Raw genomic sequence first — 8,718 nt, forward strand, 5'->3', positions numbered from 1 at the left:
GAAAGACAACAAGTAATAGGGGTGCTTAGAGTACAGCACAGGACTATATCTTTCATTGAAAAAAAAAAAAAAAACATGCAAGAGTTTAACAACGGATTTAATTTAGGATTACTAGGTTTAATTAAGGATTAATAAATAGGATTTAGGAATAAATATGTAAAAGTTTTTGTTGTTGTTGTTGTTGTTGTTGAAGAAGAAGAAGAAGAAGAAGAAGAAGAAGAAGAAGAAGAAGAAGAAGAAGAAGAAGAAGAAGAAGAAGAAGAAGAAGAAGAAGAAAAAGAAGAAGAAGAAAAAGAAGAAGAAGAAGATGCTTCTTATATCACTGCACAAACCTCAAACCTGTCCCCACTATTCCCTCTGTTTTAATTCCTCTGACCTCACTGTAGACGCTGAACCTCCCCAAATAACTCAAATCATCATGTGTGTGTGTGTGTGTGTGTAGACTGTGTCTGCTTGGCCAGCAAAGACTTGCAAACAAAGTGAAACATGAGCTGGTGATTCAGATGTAGTCTGAATGATTTAACAGTCTCTCCATGGAGCTAACAGAGAAACACACACATATACAAAGAACAGACAAAACACTTACCCCCTACCCCTCTACCTTCAAACGGTCATAAATAATGGCATACATTCTGTGTATATGTATATGCAAGACCAAGTTGTGTTTATCACAGTGAAGTGCATAGATATTCTGTGGGTATGTGATGTTGAGAGGTGCTGTGATGCACAGGAAGAAATGAGAGAGGGGTGAAATTAATGCACATAAATAGCTATAATTCAGTCGCCTATGAACTGAAATTAGACAGCAACTTGTTCTAGGCTAATGGTTACACATCGGACATATAACTGCATCTTAGGAGCCCATTTTGTTATCCAGAGATTATCAAGAGTCTTCAGCATCACTATACTTTTGTTTACAGGCAGCATTATGATTAAAAATCCCTGACTTTCTATGATGCATACAAATGATTTAGAAAAAATGTGTGAGGAAAGGAAGGGTCAGTCCATAAATAGATAACCAAGCTAGAGCAGTTGTTGCGGGGGTCTTTTGTGACTGACATGTAAACTGTTCATCTGCGTCGTAGAGAAGAGATCATCCTCCCACCTTTTTGGATCTACAGCAAGAAATATGAGAGGAAGAGTAAGAGTAAAATGCCAGCACAGAAATTTTCTGTGAGTAAAAGGAAACAAGTGCACATGCTAGAAAAAAGGCATGATCTGCTTACCTAGATAGGCCAACTGACCCACAACCTGGGCATAAAGTTAAGAGGGAGCCAAAGATGCTGATGCAATAGATGGAAATGAGCTGAAAAAGTGTGCACAAGAGTTGCAGGGGAAAGTGGCCACTTCATATCTTCAGCCTGGCAGAGATACCAGACAACGTACCAAGACAAACCAGAGGGAAAAATTTAGCCAAATGTTGACTACTGGCATGAAGGCTCGTTTTCATTGGAGTTTTTTCTGACCAAGAACTGGCTATTTAGTGCACATTTATATAACATTTGCAGATGTACTTATGTGGTACGCATTGCATGGCAGTCTGCTTTTTGTGCACGCATTTGTGTGTGTGCTCATAAAGTTGCAAATCAGAAGCTTTAAAGACTTATCCAAATGATAAACTGTCATGATGATAAAGAACCGCAGTGACACTTGAGTGTGACCGCAATAGAGATGATAATCAAAAACAAACAGATGACTTGTTTATTGTTCGCAGAGTATCTGAGGCACAAGCTCTAAAGGCACGGCCCTCTTGTGGAAAAGGATCTGGGGAGCAGCAGCTCATTTACGCTTAACGAGACAAATATGAAAACAGCTTTTTTGCTGTTGTTGTTGTTTCCACTGAAACAGCTTGATATAATAAATGATCTGTGAGATATTTTGAGCTGAAACTTCACAGATCACATTCTGAGGACACATTTTAATTGAATGAAAGATGCTACAGTAACTAGACACATAACCTGTACTACCTTACAGCTGTATACTACTGCCATATGGATATTACACTGACATTTTAACACTTTATAAAAACTTTTGTTAATAAATCATTAACAAACATTATATAATGCTTAATGAATCATTAGTGAATGCTTACAAATGTTATTAAAATTTCAATTCATACGATCATGTACTTTTTAAAAATCTACAAATGATTTTAACAGAAACAGTGATTAAAAGCTTATTTGTTAATCAACTTTTGAATCAAATGTCATTAAACTTAAGTTCACATATTACCTAATACTCTTTTTTTTTTACAAAGGTTGAGAAAAAGTGTGTTGTTAAGCTTAATTAACAATTTTAAGCACTTCACAAACTATCAATAGCAGCAAGAGTGTTATACATTAAAGGTGCAATAGGTGATTGTCTTCAGAAACATTTTTTGTTATGCTGGTTGAAAGTTTCTTCATATCCCGATACCAATCATTAAGTTAAGTGATCTAAATGTATTTATATGTGTCATGAATCGAAATGTTGTTCTGGAAGTGGAGTTCTCTATTAAGGAAGATTAAGGAAAACCATTCGACATTGTGGTATAATGGAGCACACTCGCACCCTAAAAAGAGCAACCCGGAAAATGGAGCGCAACTGGAGGAAAACAAAACTAGAAGTATTTCATACTGCATGGCGTGAATTCTCCTACAGCCCTGAAAAGCATTAAAAACTGCTAGATCTGATTACTTTTCATCTCTTTTAGAAGACAACAAACATAACCCAAAGTATTTATTCAGCATCAACAGGCATTCACTTTTCCCAAAAGCACAGCAGTAAAGACTTTATGAACCACTTTACTTCCAAGATTGATACTATTAGAGATAAACTTGTAACCATGCTGCCGTCAGCTACAGTATCACATCAGTTAGTGCGCTATAGATGCCCTGAGGAACAATTCCACTCATTCTCTGTTATAGGAGAGGAAGAATTATATAAACATTTTAAATAATCTAAACCATTCTCAGCTGATCCATGTCTACCTATAGGGATGCAACACCTATCACAGCACCCATATATAAGGTCCTTCAGTATTGTCACCAGCTTTTGCATTGCTCAATATCTAATTACCCTCCTCCATCTCCAACTCCTCCTTTTGTTCAGTCAGGATTCTGCCTTCTGATTCTCTTTTGAATCTGACTAATTTAAAATATATATTTACACCCTCTGGGGTTATTGCTGCTCTCCCTGTGCTTATCCATGCTAGGCTGCATGGATGCGCAGGAAGTTCTTGCCCAAAATAGAACCATAGCGCTAATCCAAACTGTATGCTAATTGTCAGTCATCTTTGATGAAAGTGGTCCTGACAAAAATGGTTTAGCATCTCAGTACTTGAGCGAGCTCTTATCACATTATAGTCCTTCACGTCCGCTGCATTCTCAAAACTCTGGCCATAGTCAGGCAGACACACTCAGTTTAAATCTAGATTAAAGACCCATCTCTTTAACCTGGCTCACACATAACACACTAACACATTTATAATATTCAAATCTGTTAAAGGATTGTTAGGTTCCATTAATTAGGTAAACTGGAACCCATTGTACTTGTTGCATCGTAAGAAGAATGGCATCAATCTATAATATTAGTCTGTTTCGTTCTTGTTTTGAGGTCACCGTAGCCACCCAAATCAGGTCTGTATGCAGCCCAGATGGTGGATCAGCACCTAGAAACAACCTCTACAGCCCTCAATGTCAGCAGAGACTCCATCAACTAGATGAGCCCCAGAGACAGATTCCCAGTGAAGACCTCGTCACATAGACGGCCATCGGCACAAGACCACAGGAGCCTGTTGAGTCCTCTGCAGCATCTGACTTTCCTGCAACATGGAACAAACTGCTGGTTTGTCTGGCCAGAGAAGAACGGCGTTACTAATGCATTATCAAACCAATTACTGTTTCCCCATTACAATGCCATTACCGTTACTGACAATAAAATGCGGCGTTACCATAACTGAGCTCACTGAAGCGGTTTTCACCTGTGTAGGCTCTCTCTCAGCCATAGGACCTGCAAAGCTGCACATCGCGTTGCTTTCTTCTTCTGAGGTAAATTCTGGCTTATTCCTCTCTGCACATCTTCTACAAAAAGTACCCAAGATAAACTTGATGAATGTTCACCACATATAAAACACCTACTCAGGAGGAGTGACACCAATGGCTTTGCAAGGACAATGCTACCCGTCCTCCTCTCCACCTGACCCAAAGACCCACCCAAATAGATAACTCTTCTTTCAATATAGATAGATAGATAGATAGATAGATAGAGTTTATTCACAAAGTGTGGTTTGAATTCCAAAAACAATGGTATTTCTAATGTTTTATAATTTTCTTTTTTAAAAAAAAAAAAAAAAAAAAAAAGCTTAATATTCTAAAATCTAATGATTCTAAGGAAAATAGAATGGGGGGGGGGGAGGGGGAGGGGGAGGGGAAGGGGGGGGACAGTATCAAGATCCCATACATCTTCTTCTACCATTCTGTACTGTAGTTTCAATCAGGCAAAGACTCAAGAGCGTGGCTTATGACAGTTTCATAGGTGTTGTATCTCCCTCTTTCTTCGTCTTTCTCATGCCTTCTCTCTCTCTGTCTCCCTCTCTTCAAATATCCCTGATCTTCACATGCTTCACAGTTATTCCTCATGTTCACTTGCGGCAGAGAGCAGTCACTCTGATCTGCCTCTTTTTATGTTGGCTACCATTCAAAGAACAATTGCTGCTGGGGTAAAGCACGTGAGGCCAATGCCCTTCGACGGGGTGGGGGTGAGGGGTGTGCATGACATTGCTTTGGGGGATGAGGAGACTGTGTGTGTGTGTGTGTGTGTTTGGGAATGAAATGATGGTGGGCAGGGTATTGGCCTCTCCAATTTATATTTCCTAACATATTTCCTAAGTGTTCTCACTTGAAAAAGGAAGAATCCTGGTCGTGGGATGGTAAGGTAACAGTTACAGCCATGGGCTCCTCATGTGTTGCTAGGAGACTCAGGGAGCTACTCATGAAACCTGTTATTCATCAAATTTAAACCTTGCCATAAGCAAATGGTTTTCCTGGGAACTGAAAGATAAATAGTAGGGACAGAAAATTGGTTAATTTCTCTAAATCCTGACCTTTTATTTTTGCTGTTATTTTGGAATTGAATGTTTTTAATGTTAACTTGATGTGATGAGTGATGTGAAGGAAATTTAAAATGTAATCATTTTCAAATTAATCATAAAATCAGTTGATCAGAAATGATGACTAACAGGTTCCTTTCTCTGCAGATCTAACTTCTAAGTACATTTTGAAGAACAAAAATGTTCTAACCATTAGTAATAATGAACACATTTTAACAAACCATATGACCTTATTGTTTGGGGAATGAAGTAGATGTAATCAGTAACAGCGGGGGGTTGCTGATTTGACATATACCCGAACCAATCATATTAGACGGGAATGTGTTAATGTGACATGATGTTACCTTTGCTATGCAACTTTTCGTATATAAACTGTTTTTTTTTGTGCTGGTGGGATTCTCTGTGATTGGTATGAGATCCTCCGGCTGTGATTAAAGCATATTCAAAGGCATTGTCTGGAGCCTATCTGGTTACTTTCAGCACAGCAGGTTAGCTGTGACTACACTGGAGATCTTAGTCCCAGGTGATAGTGTTAAAAAGGGGCAAAATGTCAGTAGACGTGCTAATGTGTCCCCAGTAGATGAGACCCCAAGTAAACTTGAGTTAAAGCTTTTGAAAATGAAGCACTCTCAGTCTCAGTGGTGGTTGTTTTTTTGCACTGCATTGCATGTACAGTGCCTTCCACTAATATTGGCACCCTTGGTAAATATGAGCAAAGATGGCTATGAAAATAAATCTTTTTTCTTTATATTTTTGATCTTACATTCAAAAAATTCACAAAATGCTAACCTTTCATTGAAGTAAAACAATTAAAAGTGGGGGGAACACTTACGTTATGAAATAAATGTTTTTCTGCAATGCATGGCGGGCACAATTATTGGCACCCTTACAAATGATAATGAGTAAAATATCTCTGAAGTATATTCCCATTCATATTTGCATTTTTTTGGCACACTAGAATGACTAGTAGTATGATCCAGCCATGACTTCCTGTTTCACAGGATTATAAATATGAGGAGCACAAAGGCCAAATTCCCTTAATCATCCATCACAAGGAATAAAACCAAATAATATAGTTCTAATGTGCAGAACAAGATTGTTGAGCTTCACAAAATAGAAAGTGGCTGTAAGAAAAGGGAAATGGAAATCCCAATTTCCATCATTAGGACAATAATTAAGAATTCCACTCAACTAAAGATGTTACAAATCTGCCTGGAAAAGGATGTGTGTCTATATCGTCCTAATGCATGGTGAGGAGAAGAGTTTAAGTGTCCAAAGACTCTCCAAGGATCACAGCAGGAGAACTGCAGAGATTAGTTTAGTCTTGGGGTCAAAAGACTAAAAAAAAAAAAAAATCAAACAGCCCCTACATCACCACATGTTCTTCAGGAGCGTTTTAGGAAAAATCCTCCTTGCTCATCCAAAAACAAACTCCAGCATATTCAGTTGTCAGACACAACTTGAATTTCAAACGGGACTGGCTTCTGTGGTCAGATGAAACTAAAAAAAAAGAGCTTTCTGGCAGCAAACCCACGAGATGGGTTTGGTACAAAAAGTGCCCCACAGTTAAATACACTGCTGGATCTTTAATGTTGTGGGCTTATTTTCCTGCCAGAGGTCCTGGACATCTTGTTCAGATGCATGGCATCATGAATTCTAGCAAATACCAACAGATAAAAAATCTAAATCTGACTGCATCTGTTAGAAGTTCTATAATGAGCTGTGGTTGGATCTTCCATCAGGACAATGATCCAAATCAAACATCAAAATCAGCACAAAAATGTGTCACTGAGCATAAAATGAAGCTTCTGCCATGGCCGTCCCAGTTGCCTGACCTGACCTGAACCCTATAGAAAATGCGTGAGGTGAACTGAAGAGAAGAAGCACCAGCATGGAGCTGGGAAACTGAAGGATCTGAAGAGTTTCTGTATGAAGGAATGGTCTCTGATCTCTTGTCAGGTGTTCTCCAAACTCTTCAGGCATTAAAGGAGAAAACTCAGAGGTGTTATCTTAAATAAAGGACGTTGCAATAATTGGGTGCCAATAATTGTGGTCAACATGAACTAGAGAAAAACATTTATTTCATATTGAGATTTTCCCCCTCCTATTGTTTTACTTCAATGATAGGTTAGAATTTTGTGATTTTTTTTTTTTTAATGAAAGATTAAAAGAATAAACAATACAGATTTATTTTCAAAGCCTCCTTTGCTCATATTTACCAAGGGTGCCAATATTAGTGGAGGACACTGTATACATTTTATCAGTTCATGCATATCCTGGAAACTGAGCCAGTGACTTTGGCACTGTTATCAAAAAAATAAATCTTCAATAATTAAAGTTTGTCTAATCTTTATTTTCCTCTGTAGAGTCAAAATGCAGTAAAATTTTGTTGCACTTGATATTGTCACAGAAAACTCTGTAACAAGATGATCCAGTTGCAGTTTTACTGAGAGGTCCCAAAACAGTAATCCACATCAAGGCAAAAAGCAGAAAACATTGCACAAGGTAATCCACAAAATAAAGGCCTACATGGCTTCGTTCGGGCAGACAAGGGATTCAGAAACGACCTTCTTGTCAATGACTAGACAGGTGGAGGGTTCATAAACAGCCTCCTTGGCAGGTACAGAACTAATAAAGTTCAAAGGTGAGTGCCACCACCTTAAGAGCAGCTGAAGCGGATGCCACCGCCTCAGAAAGTTCAGCAGCAGAAGCCACCACCTCCAGAGGTTTAGAACCCAATTCTGAGTGACACTCATAAACTGGGGCAAGTTCAGAACCAGACTCATAGAATGGAAAGGGCTCATGACCAAACTTATCAACTCAGTGAGCTCTGGTGTGGACTCGTGAGATGAAGCAAGCTCTGGGGTAAGCTCATAGACTAGAGCAGGCTTTGGAGTAGACTCATGGGCTGGAGTGGATTCTAGGGTGAACTCTAGACCAGAGTGTGATCTGGAGTGGACTCGTAGACCAGACAAAGCTCAGGGGTGAATTTGTAAAAAAATTCGTATATAAACTGAGCTGGCTCTGAAGCAGATTCCTAGATGGAAGCGAACACTGGCATGAAATTGTGGATTTGCACGGACTAGACTCACAGACTTGAGCGGGCTCAGGAGCATGTTCATAGATGGAGGCGAACTCTGGAATGAACTAAGAAACTTGGCCGGAATGGATTCTAGAGTAAACTCATTGACCAGAGTGTGATCTGGAGCTGGAGCTCAGGGGTAAATTCTTAAATTTCAGTAGATTCTGAGCAGATTCCTGGACTGGAGCTGAGTAAACTCTGAAGGCTCCCGGTCTAGGGTGCATTCTACACTGGACTCTGGAGCAGCCGTTGGAGTGGACACTGAAGACTACTGGACTAGAACAATTTCCAGAGAGGTCTCTGAGTGCTCCTGGACTGGAGCAGGCTACGCACAGAGTGCAATCAAATGAGTGCTGTTTTTGTCCCAAATAGCATGAGTGCAAATGTGATATTGATTTTATATGTGTTCAATAAAAAAGTCTAATAACACACTCAACAATTAACAAAGATAGAAGCGGAAATACAACTGATGCATTAACAAGAACTGCATAATGGTAAACAAATGGAAATTAAGAGTCTAAGAGTCTATGAAAATAAAAATAAGATA

Source organism: Labeo rohita, chromosome 5 (genome assembly GCF_022985175.1).
Source record: "Labeo rohita strain BAU-BD-2019 chromosome 5, IGBB_LRoh.1.0, whole genome shotgun sequence".
Classification (NCBI taxonomy): domain Eukaryota; kingdom Metazoa; phylum Chordata; class Actinopteri; order Cypriniformes; family Cyprinidae; genus Labeo; species Labeo rohita.